This window comes from Trachemys scripta, chromosome 11, assembly GCF_013100865.1.
Source record: "Trachemys scripta elegans isolate TJP31775 chromosome 11, CAS_Tse_1.0, whole genome shotgun sequence".
NCBI lineage: Eukaryota > Metazoa > Chordata > Testudines > Emydidae > Trachemys > Trachemys scripta.
In genome coordinates, this window is record NC_048308.1 from 39,704,511 (window position 1) to 39,722,711 (window position 18,201).

Genomic DNA, 18,201 nt, shown 5'->3' on the forward strand with positions numbered 1-18,201 from the left:
GCCAGTTTTTAATTAGATGAGTTGGGTGCCATTGACATATACATGAGCATAGGCAAGCAGGGGGCCCACGTGTCGGGGCATCAAATGTACTACTTAAGGCACAGCAAGAATGTCAAGAGAGACTTTCCCATGCTGAGATTACAGAAGTGCACACTTACGGTTCCAGTTCATTTCAGAATCATGGTTCATTTCAGAAATGTTTTATGCAGCTGCAGAAAACAAAGTATTTGACTGGTGAATGAAGATTGTTGGAAGCTGCAGAGAATGATGAATTATAGACCTCCATGAATTGGTAGCCCTACAACATGCTGGGAGGGGATGGTCAAACAGATTCTGCCAAACCAAAGGAGGAAACAAGATCCAGCATCAAGGAATATGTGAAAATTCATTTTAGTGCTCTTGTAGCACCACTAATTTTTGCATGGTTGAGGAGGCACTTTCATTACAGATTCACTCTGTAATTTTGCACACTCTGAAGGACACAGAACCGCAGCACATATGAATTCACATGTTCTCAGGCATTCAGAATAGCTGAAGAAAGTTCTCCTTTGAGCTAAAGTATCCCATGCTTGTTCTTAGAGCCCAAAGAGTTGAGAAATTGTGTTTAAAAATAATTTCTAAACATCAGTGAAATTCATAGGCAGTGGTTGTACAATGGAGAGGGAGCTCCATCTACTACACATAAGTACAATACACTCTACTCCAGACAGCAATCCAGTTAAAGGATGATCTTAACTTGATTCTTGCACTTGGCTGGACTTCTTTTATTTCCTGTCACGGGGTGCACCACTAACCCCTGGACTGGTGCCTCCTCCTGGTACTCTGGGTAGCTCGAGGCCAAACCCCCCCCATTCCCTGGTCTATGGTTTACACACCATCACTCTGTCCATCTGCAGCTCCTTCTGCAGCCCCAGGAACCACAGCGTCTTCTTCATGGCTCGGCCCTCCAGCTGTGACATTGTCTGTGCTCCCCACCCCTTCTGAGGGAGTTTAGCTCCTCAACAGTCCTAGGCAGTCCTCTTCTCCGGGTTCCAGCCCAGGAACCCTCAGTGCAGCAGTCTGTAGGGCTGCCCAGAGGATTCTGGGGGCCCTTCCATAAAAAAGTTGCAATACTATAGAATACTATATTCTCATGGGGTCCCTGCGAGGCCGAGGGCCTGGGGCAAATTGCCCCACTTGCCCCCCACTCTGGGCAGGCCTGGCAGTCTAGGCCTTCTCTCTCTAGCCTCACTGCTCTATCACTGGGCTTCTTTCTACCACTAGTTCCTGTTTTTTGTTCCTGGGCCTGCCTGTTCCCAAAGCCTCCTCCCTCAGAGTGACTGCAGTCTCTACTCACTCCTCCCTTTCTCCTGGAAGGGTCTGCCTTTCCCCAGCAGCCCCTTCTGCTTTCAGTTCCTGGACTTTACCAGCCCCACCTATTCCTGCCCAGCTGGCCTCCTTAATCAGCTGCCTAATGAGTTAATTGGCTCATATGGCCTGCATTAAACCCTGCAGGGTAAGTGTGGGGTAATCACCCCATCATATTTCCCCACTTATTTACTTTTTTTGGAAGAGGTAACCTCAATTTGTGTGCACTCTGGGGCCTAGAAGCACTGCTCATGTAAAGAGAATGTGAAATTTGAAACAGACAGCTGAAAGTCACCACTTTCAAAGGTTTGTCTTCATGGAGGGAGCTTCAGTACAGTTCTCTTCCAAATTCATTTAGGGTCTGTGACACTTTCAGTGGCATTTCCGGTCTGTCTCATGGGGCCTCCTCCAACCATCTATTTATAATTTTGCACACTCTGAAGGAGACAGAACCCCAGCATACATGAATTCACATACAAACACTCACCTATATATACACTGTAGTACATGATATTCTCTTAAATACACATTTTAATACCCGTTCAAAGTACTTACTGTGACGTTGCACTCTATATGATTTTATGAAAATATGCCAATGAGTTTAAATACAATGTAACTGAAATATGCTTCATGCAAAAGGTCTCTTGTAAGGTATCATTACAAAGCTTATAATCTACTGAGTGTGGTCATCCTATTTGTATGAATGTACTACTCTTGTATCTGAAACTAGAAATATGAAATATAACTCTGAAGGTCTATTTAATTATGCAAAGTGTGGGCCATTAATGGTGGTTTGGAATCTTGATGACTCCCGTTAACCAGGACAATTATCTGCAGATGGCTCTGTTTTACTTGTAAGTCTCCCTGTGTGCTGACAAGTGGGTAATGAAGTCTTAAGTGACATGTGATCATGTCACCTGAACTGGAATCCATCTTTAACCTGGTGCTTTTCCATTGAGAAGGAGGGGGTGGGAACCCAGAGAGGGACAAAGGATTCCCGCCTTATACAAAAGATATGTAAATAGATGGAACAGAACAAAGGGAGCAGCCATCATGAGGAATCCCCTAGCTACCACCTGAGCTGGAACAAGGGCTGTACCAGGGGAAAGGATTGTGCCCAGACTAGGAAGGCGTCCAGTCTGTGAAAGAAACTTATTGAAACATCTCTCAGGGTGAGATTTTATCTATACTCAGTTGTATTACTGTATTAGGCTTAGATTTGCATGTTTTATTTTATTTCACTTGGTAATTCACTCTTCTGTCTGCTACTACTTGGAACCACTTAAATCCTATTTTCTGTATTTAATAAAATCACTTTTTAATTGTTCATTAACTCAGTATGTATTAATACCTGGGCAAACAAGTAAACTATCAGTGTTATAGAGGGTGAACAATTTATGAGTTTACCTCTATACAAGGTAAAACGGATTTATTTGGGATTTAGACCCCATTGGGAGTTGGGCATCTGAGCGTTAAAGACAAGAACACTTCTGTAAGCTGCTTTCAGGTTAAGTCTGCAGCTTTGGGGCACATGGTTCAGACCCTGGGTCTGTGTTGGAGCAGACTGGCATGTCTGGCTCAGCAAAACAGGGTGCTGGGGTCCTGAGTTGGCAGGGAAAGCTGGGGCAGAAGTAGCCTTGGCACATCAGTTGGCAGTTCCCAATGGGGTTTCTGTGATCTAACCCGTCACACTTATTATGCTCAAGGAAGAGGTGTTACAAATAGTGAGGAAAACAACTGAAATTTCCTGACCAGTGTTTAACATCTCAATCATCACTAACACATTGAAATTCAACAGCATAAAGAAATATCCCCTCGCAACAAAAGAAAGTGAGTTACAGATTGACTGTGGCATGCTTTGTGTTGTAGTCCCTAAACTGCAGGAACTCAAGGAATGGCAGCTAGTTTCCCCTTCAATTTCCTCTTTATAATGGGAATGACAAGCAGCAGTGAGGTGTTGGGTCCCAGATTTGCTCAGCACATTTAAAATATATAGTTTAAAGCCTGTGCAGATTAACTCTGGTTAAACCCTGTTTGGCTGGACAGCATGGACAAAGATAAATTGGGTTTACCATATATACTTGTTCATTAGCCTGTTCATTTATAAGCCGACCCCCCAAGATGGTTAGGTAAAAATAGCAAAAACTGTATGACCCTTTCATAAGCTGGCCCTATATTTCAGGGGTTGGCAAACTTTGGCGACTGGCCCGTTAGGGTAAGCCGCTAGCGGGCCTGGACGGTTTGTTTACCTGGAGCATCTGCAGGCACGAAGCCCCTCAGCTCCCAGTGTCCGCAGTTTGCCATTCCCAGACAATGGGAGCTGTGGGAAATGGCCAACTGTGGCCACAGGGAGTGGAGGGGCTCCGTGCCTGCAGACACTCCAGGTAAACAAAATGACAATGTATTAGATATTCAATGATTCCATAGAGTTTAAAATCATCAAATTTTGATGTAGACCCATTTATAAACTGACCCCGCTCTGTGATGCGTCACTTTTTTACCAAAAATATTTGGCTTACGAACGAGTAGATACGTAATTTAAATGGGTTTGGAAATGGAGTTTAGAATATGTGGACTGAAGCCCAGTTCCTCAAATCTCTGAATTAGATACAGGTATAGAAAAGAAGAACCACCTCAAATCTGAACCCCAAAGTCTTCAAGAGGAAGGGAGGAACCCCAGACACCCAAACCTATCTCTAGTTTTGTGTCTGGGTCAACTCCATAGCTAGAAGGGGGCTTGTTTTGTGATCTTTTGTTCAGTCATGACCCAAGAAAGCATTAGTCTCTTGAGAGCAAATATTACCCTAACACTGCAGCCCAGGATGGCGAACTTGCAAGAGACAACAAGACCTTGCAAGATTTGGACTTCGCGATTATTGAATTTGTCAAGGTGCTTTTAATCAATCTGAGTGACTCAGAGGCTGCATCTACAATAGCTTTTCTTTCCCCTTCAGATTTCCTGCTATTGCTACCACTAGTGTAGCTTCATCAGTGTAATGTAGGCAACATGCTGTTCATCTAGTCCTGCTTAGAGCAGCAATAGTAGCAATGGTGAGAAATTATAGAGGGAAAAGGACTACTATGGACAAAGCCAGTGGAAGATGAAAAAGATCCCATCCACTTACACCACAGCACTTCATGCCACCTGTGTTCCTCATTAACTTGTTATTCTTCAGGAAGCTCTATTTACAACAAAACAAACTGGTTTTACACAGCCAGAAATTCAGTGTAGATGTTCGTTCTTTGTGTCTGGGTCCTGGCTCAGGGCATAGAATTAACTGCTGCCTCTGGCTCCCGAATATCTACACCTATGGAATTGCTTGCTTTCCTTCTGTGGAAACAGAGTGGCTTGCAATTTCTAGGCCTGCCTTGTTACCTTCCTATGAACATCTGTGTATTGCAAAGACCTAGAGTTAACCCTTTGGGTGCCGGATAGTACCTCTATACGCTGTCACAGTGCATAACACAACATACCCAATGCATGTGATGACTTCAAACTAGGAGAGTCAAATCTTCAGGAGGAACCTAGCAATAACATGTCAGTTACACTTCCTGAAATGTTTTACTATTGAATATGCTATTGTACCATACATTGGAAAGTTCTCATTGCCTTTCTAGTAATATAAACTTTGCTGTTTCCCCACACTTTAAAAATAAATCCATCAGCTTTCATTAGTAGCTGGAGTGATGTCAAAGTAAGCTGTCAATAGAGAGACTCTGAAATTAGCCAAGAACTGTGAAGTTGGAATAGGACCAGTAAGACAATGCATCAGTGTTACTCCTCCCTCAATATTGCATTAATCTTTCTGTTACAGCACACTGCCACTAAATTGGGAGAAATGCAAGTGTTCTTTTAAAAACATTCAGTTTCCTGAATGCACGAGTTTGGACATATTGACAGTATTAACCTGGTATTTCACAATAAACAGCTGCAGCTATACAAACTTACAGATGTGCTCTTTTCTAGCTCTTTCCAAGAACTTGTTCATCATCTCTGCCCTTGAGACAGTGACTTTCCTGCCAAGGTAAAGCAAAAAGTCTGCTAAAGGCCTGTGTTTGGTGGGTCTTATAAACACAGGCATGCAACATGACCATGGAGAATAAAAATCCAAATCACTGACAAAATCTTAAATCTTTGCCATTGGATGTTTTTTTCTAAAAGATCTGCTCTAGGAATTAGTTTGGGGGATGTTCTCTGGCCTGTGCTACCCAGGAGGCCAGACTAGGTGATCACACTGATCCCTTCTGGCCTTGGAAACTATGAAGGCATCCCAAATCAAGGAAAAGATACAGCACTAGAGTGGGGCATGGCACCTTTTTGATAGCAGCTTGGCTCAACAGGGAATCATACAAAATCCCTGCCACTTTTTCAGCAAGAAGGTGAATTCTGCCACTGATGATACAAAAGGAGGAAATACATAACATTTCACATTTGCACGTATTTGTGGATCCCTGGAATAATGCCAAACTCCCACTAGCACATACTCAAAGTGAATTTGAAAACAGACACTTACTGATTCTTGTACTTATTGCTACAGACCCGTGGAAAGAATGCATCACCTTTACACCAAGCTAAGTTAGCCCATCAACTGTGAATCTGTACAGAGTTTATAGACACAAGGCACAATTAGATCATCTAGTTGTCTGACCTCCTGCATATCACAGTCCATTAAACTTCACCTCCATCAAGCCTTCTACCATGGAAGCACTAAATTGGAAAAGGTGGTTTTTCTTTGTTAAAAAAAGAAAAAAAAAAAGCCCAGTCCAATCTTAAGATTTAGCTTCACAGTACAGCTATAGTTATGGATCCAAATATGCAAACCTGCAAAATAATTCTTTATACAAATCCAGGAATTAGGACAAGTAGAAATTCATGATGCTTGGTCAAAGCAAACCCTTCTGTGAGCTCCTGATCTGCTGATACAATCTTACAGCTCTAAGATGCAGTTAACTTTGGAAAAACATACTGTGCATGCCAATTTGCTTGTGGGTCTGGCTCAGGATCTGATACACTTAACCTAGGAAGAGCCAGAATTTAAATCATCCCTGTGGCACCAGGAAAGAAAACTGCCACATCAGAAGGATTTCAAAAAACCCGCCAACATTGCCATTAATTCTTCCCCGGGAAACTTCTTGCAATTTTTTTTTTTTTTTGGCGCAATAAGGAACCTTCTAAAAAGTAATTACTAGTAGGTTGCACACACTTTGTTGTTTCTGTAGCTGAACTTATTGTATACACCAGGTCACCTTGCACCCCTCTACTCTCCCCCCACAAGCTCCCTCTATGCCACCCTACCATACCCCTCTATTTTTCCAAGGACTTGCTCCAACTCCCCACACCGCCTCAGGCTCTATGTACTCCCATGTCACAGTTCCCTAGCCTCCCACACATACCAGAGGCTCTGTGTGCACCACCATTCACCCTTTTCCCCCATATCAGGGTCTCCTGTCCACCTCACCCCCCCATACCAGAGGTGTATGCATCCCCATTTACCCCTTCTCCCTATATCAAGGGCCTCCAATCTCTCCTTCCCCCTGCCAAGGGCTCTATATGCCCCCCCTTCCCTCACCATTCAAACAAACAGAAAAATGCCATCAAGTTGAGTGTAAGGCCTCCCAAGCTCAGCTAAAAATACATTTACTGAAGTTAAATAGAACGCTGACATTTCCAAAGTGGAGTGCTTTAACAGGACAAAAGCATGGAATTGGTATCTACAGACAGCCAAATTATCAGAAGCCCCTGAACTTGTACATGCATCTATTTGTGCCACAGGGGGGAAAAATGCATTTGCTTGTGGGAGTGAGAATTTGTACAGGAAAATCTGGCAGTTGTGCCAAGAGGGTGCTGCCCCTTTTCCTTGGGCAAATTGGTGAAGGCACAAAGATGCTATGTGTGCACCAGTACCCAGAGGCAATACTTGACTAATAGAGGAAGAGCTTGATTTTACTCCCATGTGAATGCAAATCTGTGGACTTACACCAGTGTAAAAATCACCATAAGTGAAAGCAGAATCAGACCCAACAAGCATGTGCGGGTGGTCATGTTCTGAGGAGACTGAATGGTGCATCTGCAGTTGCCCCCCTGAAGGAACCAAGACTCAGTGAATAGCTTAATAATAAATAGGCTTTTTTTGAAATTTAATACTATAGAAAAATGCCTGCAAAAGCTGAAACCAACCCCCACGCCCTCCAGCTGCACTGAAGAGTCGCTTACAGAAATTATTTGCAGAACTTGAATTCAAATTGGGGGGGAGGGGGCCAAGGCACGTGAAGGAAGTACTGCAAATACCACAACAGGCAAAAAGATACTGTTGGCCAACTCAGCAGATGGGGCACATTACTATGGGCAATTAAATGGCTTTAAAAAAAGACTTGAAAATAGTCTTTTTAAAAATCCAGTGATTCTGGAATAGTGTCGTGAATGCCCTTCCAGGTAGGATAAGAGGAAACCATTCAGCCAGTTAACAACTTACAAAACTTACCTATATTTTTTAGGTAAAACTTTAGAGCCTACAAGTGCACTAAGTCCTACTTCCTATGCAGCCAATCACTAAGACAAACAAGTTTGTTTACATTTACAAGAGATAATGCTGCCCTTTTCTTATTTACAATGTCACCAGAAAGGGAGAACAGGCATTCACATGGTATTTTTATAGCCGGCATTGCAAGCTATTTACGTGCCAGATATGCTAAACATTCATATGCCCCTTCATGATTTCCAGGATTTCTGCTTAGATTTTTAGAAGTACCAGTATTCTATTTCCTGCCTTTCAGAGGTTTATTTTATTTTTAACTTTTGTGCTGAGTTTTCTGACTTTCAAACTTCGTAGTTTTTAAAACAACACCACTCTAGTAATGTTTAAAATTTTACACGTCTTTTGACCCCTTAAAAAAAATATTTAGTCTGGAAATTTAAAATGAAGATCTCATTCTGTCTACTTATTTCCCTGTGTATTCTCGGTAGAACATGAAAGACATTGGTTCAGTTTCATTTCAGACACTTACAAATTTCCAAGCATGGGAAAGTCAAAGTAGAGGAAAGATCTCCATAGGGAATCTAGGGTGGGTGTGGGAAAAGAGCAGAATGGAGAGAAGGGAAAATAAGAATCCTGTACTAAGTGAATAAACAAGAATTTATGTATGTTAAAAGAAAAGGAATTGTAGATTTTCTTCACTTAATATCAAAATTTCTTACACTAGCTGACAACTTCTACCTACATTTTAAAAAGCACTTTACTATATTTATTAGCACTTGAACTTTAGTTTTATAAAATTGATTCCTTTGTTCAATATAAAGAATCTAAAAAGACCCCTCCATGACAACAAAACAAAACAGACAGTAGCAGTGTTTCCAGTGTAAATCTGATTTAATAAATTCATATTTTTTAAACAATTCAAGTCTACACCATCCCAATGCAGCAAGCCATGCTAAATGCTACTTTTTCATGCTCATAATAATGCCTCCATGTTTGTTCCTGTAATAGTTCACGCTTACAAACAGCTACCAACATAAGTGGTCTGCTAAAGCCCTCCTAGTCAACTGTTAAAAGGGACCTTTAAAAATGCATGCAACACATCTATAGAACGGGTAGAAATAGCCATTTCAGAAAGACTAACCTGTGTTGTTTAATCCGTTGGAAATCACCAAATTCTGAAGTTCCCCTAAATATCTTCTAGCTTGTTTCCTGTAAGAGCTGCATGTGACATCACACTTCCTAACCGCACCTTGTTAAACTTGCCTCACTTACTGGGCAGAAGCATATGAAGAACTACAAACATACTAAACCGCACTGTCAAGATGAACAATTCATATATTTCTGCATAGCCAGAAAGACACCCAGTACATTTCTTTTGGGAGCGGCTCCCAAGGGACTGAATGGATCACAGTATGCTGCTCATTCATATTAATGCTGCATTTTGAATATTATGGTGCTGTTACAATATCATTAGCTGGCTTTTTTTTCTTAAAGGAAGCATGAATGGCCTCATCAGGCAGTAATTATGTAGATTTGCACTGATGCAATAGCACATGGGCATGGGAAATTTCCATCTGAATATATTTGCTCTTAGGCTTTTCAGAGTGGTAGTATTTAGGCTTGAAGTATTCGTTTTGCATAGAATGGCAGTATGCAGTAGAAATGTTTTTTTTTGGGGGGAAATAATTGTCTTCAGTACAGACTAAGACATACACATAATTCCAATGACATAATTTACTTATTTCACAGGGCTGCTGTAGGAGTAATTGTTTAATGCTTATAAAGTGCTTTGAAAGTATAGGGCCAAACTCTCCTCTCATTTACAGCAGCGTACATCCAAAGTAACTCCATCTAATGATGGACTTGACAAACAAGCTGGGATAGAACTGGGGTGACCAGATGTCCCGATTTTATAGGGACAGTCCCACTATTTGGGGCTTTGTCTTATATAGGCGCCTATTATACCCCCACCTCCCATCCCCATTTTTCACACTTGCTGTCTGGTCACCCTAGATAGAACATACACCAGGGAGGGGAGGGATGGTGAAAGTCCTGGATATGGTTACATGGTTACTCAGTAGTTAGTGTTTTTGAAGTGTGTTTTCATCAGTGATTTGAAGTCAAGAATGGAGACCTGAGTAGCGGATTTTGGAAGAGCATTTCAGTCCTAAGTGGCACCATGGAAGGAGACACAGATGTTTTTGAGAAAGAGTATCAAAAGCTGCCATCACAAATGGAGCAGAGAAGGCTTGGAAAGAGGAGAAACAAAATACTGTTATGCTGGAAGATGTTAAGGGTGGCCATCAATCCCAGACCTGGTAAGCATCCCTCATTTAGGCTAACTGAAGGAATAATTAAATGCCTCTTTGTTTTGTGATAACTGAAACAATAGAAGCCACCACTGAAGGCAAGTGCAGCATGGCAAAGCCTGAGTAGAAACTAAGCCATATGGACTGAGGGGTTTCCCTAGAGCCTAACTGCAAATGTAGGGGCTAGGGCATTGGTTTGCAGCTGCATGTATCTATGTATGCAAAAGAAACCAGAAAGCAAGGAGAAAGTGTGCAAACAGAGAGAGAAGCAATAGGAGCGTGGCCTGGGAGGAAGCCCAGAGAGTGAGCTTTGGGCACAGTACTTGCAGAGATTTCTGGATGAGGAAACTTCTTCCTGTTTGTTTCTACCATGTTCAGGGAAACCAGACTTTTTGCAAATTTTTTGGGGGTGTAAATTAACAAGGAAATAGCTCATTACATCAATTTCTCCTCCTAACAGAAAATCTGACAAAGCCCCAAATATTGGCTAACTGCTCAGGCTAAAAGGGCCAACAGCATAGAGTGATTTCTTAATAGATATATTCTGTCTGCCCAAAGTTCTCTGAAATGTGGAAGGAATCATTCATCTAAGAGAGATGATAGACCCTTCCCCAGTTCCTGGAAAAGCCATTTTTACTTCCTGTTTGTACACTCTGTCCTCATGAAGTGGGTACTGTGTACATGTACTTAGATAATAAGCCTTTCATCTGAAGACTTCAAAACATTTTACCTCAAATGGACAAATATTAAACCCGTTTTACAGATGGGAAAAAATGAGGTACAGAAAACTTGCCTTGTGTTGTTAAGTGAGTGACTGGCAAACAGATCTGCCTCCTAGCCCTGTGCTCTTATCACTAGGAAAATTGCCCCAAACTGGCAACACCAATTCAAAACTTAAGAAAATTTGGCTCCTGGATGTTACATAAACAATCCTCCATGAAAGCACAGAGAATAATATTTTTCAAGAGGGGGGCACAACTACACCCACAAAAACGTGTGTACACGTGTGACTGGAAAATAGGCACCTGCCTGCAAAATGGGTACTTGTGCATGAAATTCCCATTTTGGGTCCACAAGTGCCTGTTTGTGCATGCACCTGCAAGTTCCTGTGGTTGCACTCAGGGCCGGCTCCAGGAACCAGCTTGGCAAGCAGGTGCTTGGGGCGGCCTCTCCAGAGAGGGGCAGCAGGTCCAGCTATTCGGCGGCAATTCAGTGGACGGTCCCTCACTCCCGCTCGGAGCGAAGGACCTCCCGCCGAATTGCTGCCGCCACAATTTTTTTTTTTTTTTTTTTTTGGCTGCTTGGGGCGGCCAAAACCCTGGAGCCGGCCCTGGTTGCACTATGTGCGTGCATGCATGCGCAACCCTATGTTTGCAGACACCCTTACTGCACCCACCATTCAAAATTTGGGCCCAAATGACCAAATAAAGGGCCTAGTATTACTTATATTGGAAGATGATTTAGAGCACTGTGAAATGCCTTCAGTTAGAATAATCTCTCTCTGTAAGCATGCAGAGACATTTTGCTCTGTATGCCTCAGCACTAGAGGAGTAAGGGGAAATTGAAGAGTTCATGAACTTGCAGTATGTTTGTTCACAACACACTGCTCCATTGTACTCATTTTCAGCTGAAACTGATCCTTTAGAAGTTTTTCAAGAGTAACAGTCACTGCTGACAAGTGCTGATTTTTTTGTTTATTTATTACATGAAAAAGGCTACATTTATAATGGCACATTTAACATGGGAACTGTAGTTAGAGATAGAAAGCTAGATCCTCAGTTGTGTCAGAGCTCGGCTGGGGGAGGAGGTGGCCATACGTAGCCCTGTACCCCCATCTCCTGGGGAACAGGTTGTCCTCAGCATAACTTAGAGCAACCTCAGAGCTGCTTTAAAATTATGCTTGACCACAGTTGTTCCCAAGGAGCCATGCCACAGCCAGAGATCAGAATGCAGCAGCACTTCAGCATCACTCTCCCTGCTCTGAGAAGCGGGTGGAGCTCTAGCTATACTACTGCTGTGCCATCAGGGGAATTTACTACACCTCCCACATAGCTGGATCTGCTGGTTTCTGGGTGCTTTGAGCCACCACTGTAGCCTAAGGATCTAGTCTGTTGTCTGTCAGGTCTGCCCTCACATCTCCAAAATATGGATGGAAACATGCATCTGAAGGCCATTATGCCCATTTGTTTCTCCTCTCTCATCATATTGATCATCCACACCAGCAATGTGGAAGCTCTACTCTGGCAGATCAGGGAGTACTTCTGTCCCTTGCAGGGGATTCCCTATGGTAACCCAACACACTGTGAGGTGAGCCAATCATTTGTAACTAATACAGTGTGTCCTATACACTGTGAAACAAAGTCATCCCTTCCTCTTTTGAGGGCAGGACATACTTAAGTTCCTCCTGGTGTGCACCCATATAACCAATGAAGTGGTGGCATATGCATTAATAAGACAGTAAGTTACAGGAAAGGACAGATTTTTACAATTGGTCCTGATAATTCCCTCATTGATACTACAAGATGCAACAGTAACTTACAATTGAAAAAAAGAGGCCATCCTTATTAGGAGTGAATCGTGGATGTAGCAAAGAGGACTGCAATACACACCACTGAGAACTGTGGTTGCAATGTCCTACTATGATGCTTTGCCACACCAGCACACTTAACAGGCTGATTGAACCTTTGGGCCAAAGGTCACTGTGCAGCTTATTAGCAGATGTACCAGTACTGTGTACCATCCATTATTAACACAAGCAGATATGCTATTGTAAGATGCTAGTACCCATGACATTTATACCAACGTTTGTTGTCCCAGATGGGTTGAGAGTGTAGAATGAAAATCATAGGATGTTTGAGGTTTCTGACTTGAAAACAAGTGTACAACTAGTTTATGAAAATACTTGTGGGTATATTGGACAATGCAATATACACAAATGGGGAATACTTAGCCCCAGAGTTTACTTGTGGTAAATATGCCAGATCTAGTGCCTGCCTCAGAGAGCTACATGCATGTCTGTTATGTGGAAATTCACATATACTTAACTAATATGACAGTCTGCATACACACTGATTAGTGAAATATTGTGAGAAATATTTTTCTATTTCTAAATGTTCCCATCACAGCCATAACTGGTCCTGAACAAGCAAGGCATACATGAATGCAGGAACACTACAGAATGTGGAACTGCTAACAATTAAGTAAAGAACCATATAGAGATACGTGAATGGATATTTCTGAGGAACTTCAAAATATAGTAAGTAGTGTTATATCTTATTTCCACATGCTTCATCTCATCCTCTTGTTCGAAGCAATTTGGGATTGACGTGTGAATCACGGACAGAAAATTGTTTAAATGCTTGCAACGCATATATATCTTAAAAGCTATTTCATTTTTAAAAGAAAGCATTTTTCCATATAAAAATATTTACAATAAGATGAGTTTCTTAGAAGGACAGCATTTTCATATTAGGGGCTAAATAACCTCCTACTTCCATTCTTAATTAAATAGCAATCGTAACTACTTAACATACTGCTTTACTTTAACACTCAAAGGCCAACATATAAAGAGATATTTTAAGGACAGGTTCTCTTAATGTTGAATATTAAAAAGCAAAAACAATAATCTTCCAATATCACAAGAATTGGGACACTAAGAGTGGTGTTCAAACTTCAAAGCAGGCGTATGGTAGGCAATATACGCTGAGAGAGTTATGTTCAGGCATGGAAATTGGGACTTCTCAATAGTTTATAATCCCTGCTGTTTTCATTTCCTCTTGTTCATTATCAGCACAGATGGGGGCTGTAGATTAGTAAACAGTGGGAGTCCGGTATTGGAGTGAACTAGAGCATGTGTGATATACGGCTAGGTGTCCTGTTGGCATCACTGGTTTGTAGTGAGATTTAAATATTTAATGGATGCCCAAGAGGCTCCTTCACAAATATCAAATATAAGCACATTTCCCCATTCCTTACATGGTCGAATGATGAGTGAACTGAGTCAAAAAGGACTTGAACTGAACCTTTGAGGGCCAAAAATGTTCAGGTCACTTCCTTTAGAAAGGAAGTTTTCACTCATCTCTGCTGATGATATCATTTGGAAGAACTGAAACACCACAAAAACAAAAACACATTGTTCTCATGCCATTTCTAACTTGTGTGAAGCCAGGAGTCTTGCATCAAAACCTAATGTGGAGAACTCATAAAAGGTTCAGATAAGTGAATTTTGAATGCTTTTCCAATGTAAACTTCAAGCTCTTTAGAGGTTTGCACCTGAAGTTATAACAACTAAGAGGCGTATGCAAAAGAGAGACTACGTTTTCTAGTTTCCGCCCACTGTTTTAGCTACAGGATGCCCAGTCATATACCTAAATCTTTGCTTGGTACCACAAAGAGATCAAGAAACGTATAAGCTTTCCCACATACTTTAAGTGAGTAATAGTTGCCAAAATGACAAATAGTGCTCTGGAAATGCTACTTGTTTGGCTCGGAAAAAAAAGGAAATATCATGAATGTCAGTAAACTCCTGAAGAAGATCTGTAAATTTTTTTGGTATTATGATCCAGTAATCGCATTAACTACTGCTGCCAAAAGATCTAGATAGCAGTGGAAATCCTATGTTGGATTAGAGGACTCAGAATTTTAGTCTAATCTCAAGAATCAAACAAAGGACTTCTGTTATGATGAACTGAATTGGTGGCTGTTCATATCCACATAGTATTTGATTTCTAAGACTGCAGCATTTCTGAATACAGTACTCTCCACTTTAATAGAGAGTAAGATATGATCCAAAAGACTGGGAGTTAGTGACCCAGCAGCATTAAAAATATATATATATATATATATATTTCTGATCATTTTCTCCCCCCGAAAAATTGGCCACATTTACTACAGAGAAATATAGGGCCTCACACTTCTCTCATTTATTCCAATGCAAATCAGGGGTCTAACTACATTGACTTCATTGTAGTTACTAGTATAAAACCTTTGGAAATGAAATCAGAATTTGTCCCATACTCACCTTCTGGGAAGCATTAGCGTGGAATCCCTTCAACATTTTTCTAGAATACTGGGTTGCTAGTGACATGTCTGCTAGCTACTTATCCTTTTGACTACATTGCCTTTAGATTGTGGTGATGGTGGTGGTAAAAGGAAGAAGTTTAGTGCAGCAGCAGCAATTCCTTATTAGCAGCCATTACGAGTTCTAGAGATTGTTCATACCAGAAATGATATGATGTGATCTCAAAAGTTTCTGTAGCTTGCATACTTGAATGCAGCATTCCTTACAAAATCAGAACTCCCATTGACCTCAGATGAGACCCACCATTCAGCTAGAACAGATTAACATAGTTCCCTGTTCCAAATTCTTGAATCACAAAATATTTTATATTCACTTTAGGCCAGTTTTTTTTTTTAACTTTAAAAATATACATTAACAAAGTTGTATACATTCTCCCCCATACATGCCCTTAGAATTTGTGAGCTACTGTAACTTTCACAGAGGCAGAGCTTTTAAGGCCAGAAGGGATATTACTGATCATCTAACACAGTGTTTCCCAAGAAAAGGATTGTGACCCACTAGTGGGGCACAGGAAGGTTCTAGGTGGGTCTCAGGCCTGGGGTGAAGGGAGCAGTGGAGAGCAAACTTACGCCACGGCAGCAGCTTCTCTGCCACTGGGATGGGCCTAGCTGCCCATTATGGGTGTTGCGACCTGGTTCATGGAGTCACTGTGCCCCTCAAGAGAAGTGAGGAGGTGGCAACAGTGGTTGAGGAAGAGGACACTGGCCTATGAATTTGCTTCCATCTGAACCCTGCCTGAATTTGGACCTTGGGTGAGTCTCTCTCTCTCTCTCTCTCTCTCACACACACACACACACACACACACACACACACACACACACACATTCCTACCAGTGCTATCACCAGTGGGAACAAGAGAGGACGTTTACACTGTAAACACACTTACACTAGCATGTCTAAAAATTGTAGTGTAGATGTGGCAGCGCAGGCTTCAACAAAATGCGAATAGGTACCCAGGGTCCCTGGCATACTTGTACAGCCTGAGCTAAAACCCACACCACCATATCTTTCCTAATATCTGCAGCTGTGGATATGTCTACTTGAGCTGCAAATCACACCTCAGACTGCAGTGTATGTGTGTCTCAGTGTGACAGTCTGCTACTAAAATAGTGACTTGCACCTCTGATGAGTTATGGATAGCATCTGCTGTTCCTTTCTTAGGTAAAACTACCAGCAATTTCACACAAATAGGAGCTTTAGCCGAGTGAGGAATGCAAGATCAGTCTGTTTCCACTAGCTTTAAAAAAAAATATATATTCCTATTAATTAGCCTTGGAGACTGATGTGCTCCATTTTAATCAGAGAGGGCACATACAGAGGGCAGGCTCAAGGCCTATACATCACTGAAATCCCACTTAAGCCCTAGGGAGGTAGCACAGGCAGCATGCATATAAGTTTCCTCAGATCACCATGCCCAGTGTGCACGTGCCCTGTCCTGAAATGGACGCTTGCTTGGGCTGAGGGAGCAGTTTAGGCTTATGCTGATTGAGTCCTTGACCACCTCATGCCTTTCAACATGAAAGCTAGCTAGCATCTCTTCTGACGCGGACACCTGTCCCACTAGAAAGGGATGCGAGACAACTCACTCATTCTCTCACCAAACAGAAGTTGGTCCAACAAGAGATAAGAGCTCACCCACTTTGTCTCTCATTTCACGTAGACCATCCAAAAGCCATTATATGGCAATGATGTTCAGTTACGACCAACCTGGCTGAGATTCAAACAGCTAATCTAGAAGTGAAAGGCTCATTGCCCATTATCAGTGCCTGGCTCCAAATCCCCCCTTTCAACCAATTTTTAGAGGAATTAAACCTGAAAAGTTTTAGGGGACCACCTCTCTACCTTAACAGAGAAGTGTGTGGATTTTTATCCATTATATAAATAGAAGGAAACTGTTCATTAGAAGGAAACTGTTACCCACAATAGACGGGGCTGTAGCGGGTTGTATAGACTGGACTCCATACTGAATTTGGCAAGCAGGAGGAGCCCTTGAAAATGCAGCCTAAGAGTGAAAGATAAGGCAGCCATCTGGTGTTCTGGCTTCAAGCAATCTGGCACCAATGTCAAGTCAGCAGGAGTTCCGTGAAAGAACGCAGCCAAGTGTAAAAGGCAGTAAGCATCGGATTATTCAAAGATGAAAAAATAAACAGTAGGTTAGATCCTCAGTGGAGAAGGGAAATATTGAATTTGTGCTTCTTGAGCAGATGGATATATGCACTAACAATGTTATCTTGGGGTAGTGAGGACCCTTATCACTGGATATTTTGAAGGTAGGCTGTCTGAAGACTTCTGTTAGGTTATTACTTATAGAGTAAAATATACTACAATCCAATTTCCAAAACTCAGCTTAAACTAAGTTAGAGCTGTACTATACTTGTAAACCCAGAGCATAGAGAATAGACTATCAGCCAAGCGATAGTGCTAAACCTCCCCTCTCCTTTACAAGTTAGGGTGCCCCGGGAGTGGGAAGGGCACTGAGGTGCAAGACTCTCAGTAGTTTTTATGGAGGTTCTTCCTGTGCCAACCCTCTCTCCCCCATTGTTTGAGTTTTCTATGGGTCAGATTCCTTGAGGCAAAGAGCACTGTACCCATGCCTCTTATGGACTGACTGGCAGGTACACTGTAGGTATTGTGGGCATGCTTCCAAACATTACCACATGCTACCTGAGATTACAATGTTACTTCATCCATTTCCCTGTTATTACCAGCAGAGGACTGAGCTAAACCAGCTGTTAGACAGTATGTTTATAGCTACAGAGTTACATGTAGGCTTGGCACATTCAATTTAAGTTGGTAATCGTTGGTCAATGTCGATTTCACCGGACATATAGAAATACGTGAAAACAATATCCATTCACAGCAGTCCTTGAGCGTAGCACACGCCCACAGGAATACAGTATCCCAGCTCTGGGGCCACGCAGGGACCCCTTTGCAGCCCCACTGCCACGGCCCCACTCACTCACAAGCTGTCCCCTGGCAGGAACTATTC

The 18,201-nt window shown here is 42.0% G+C and overlaps 1 protein-coding gene across 3 annotated transcripts in view; it reads right to left on the reverse strand.

Moving 5' to 3' along the window:
• The window catches only part of WIPF1 (WAS/WASL interacting protein family member 1), a 72,104-nt gene that overhangs the window by 40,480 nt on the left and 13,423 nt on the right, over positions 1–18,201 (reverse strand). Inside the window, exon 1 of one of the 3 annotated variants that reach the window (XM_034785573.1) lies at positions 8,965–9,045. The exons of the other annotated variants lie outside the window; for them this stretch is intronic. The gene's annotated coding sequence lies outside the window, so the exon portion shown is untranslated. Of the gene's footprint in view, positions 1–8,964; positions 9,046–18,201 lie in introns of those variants that run through there. 3 annotated transcript variants of the gene reach the window in all.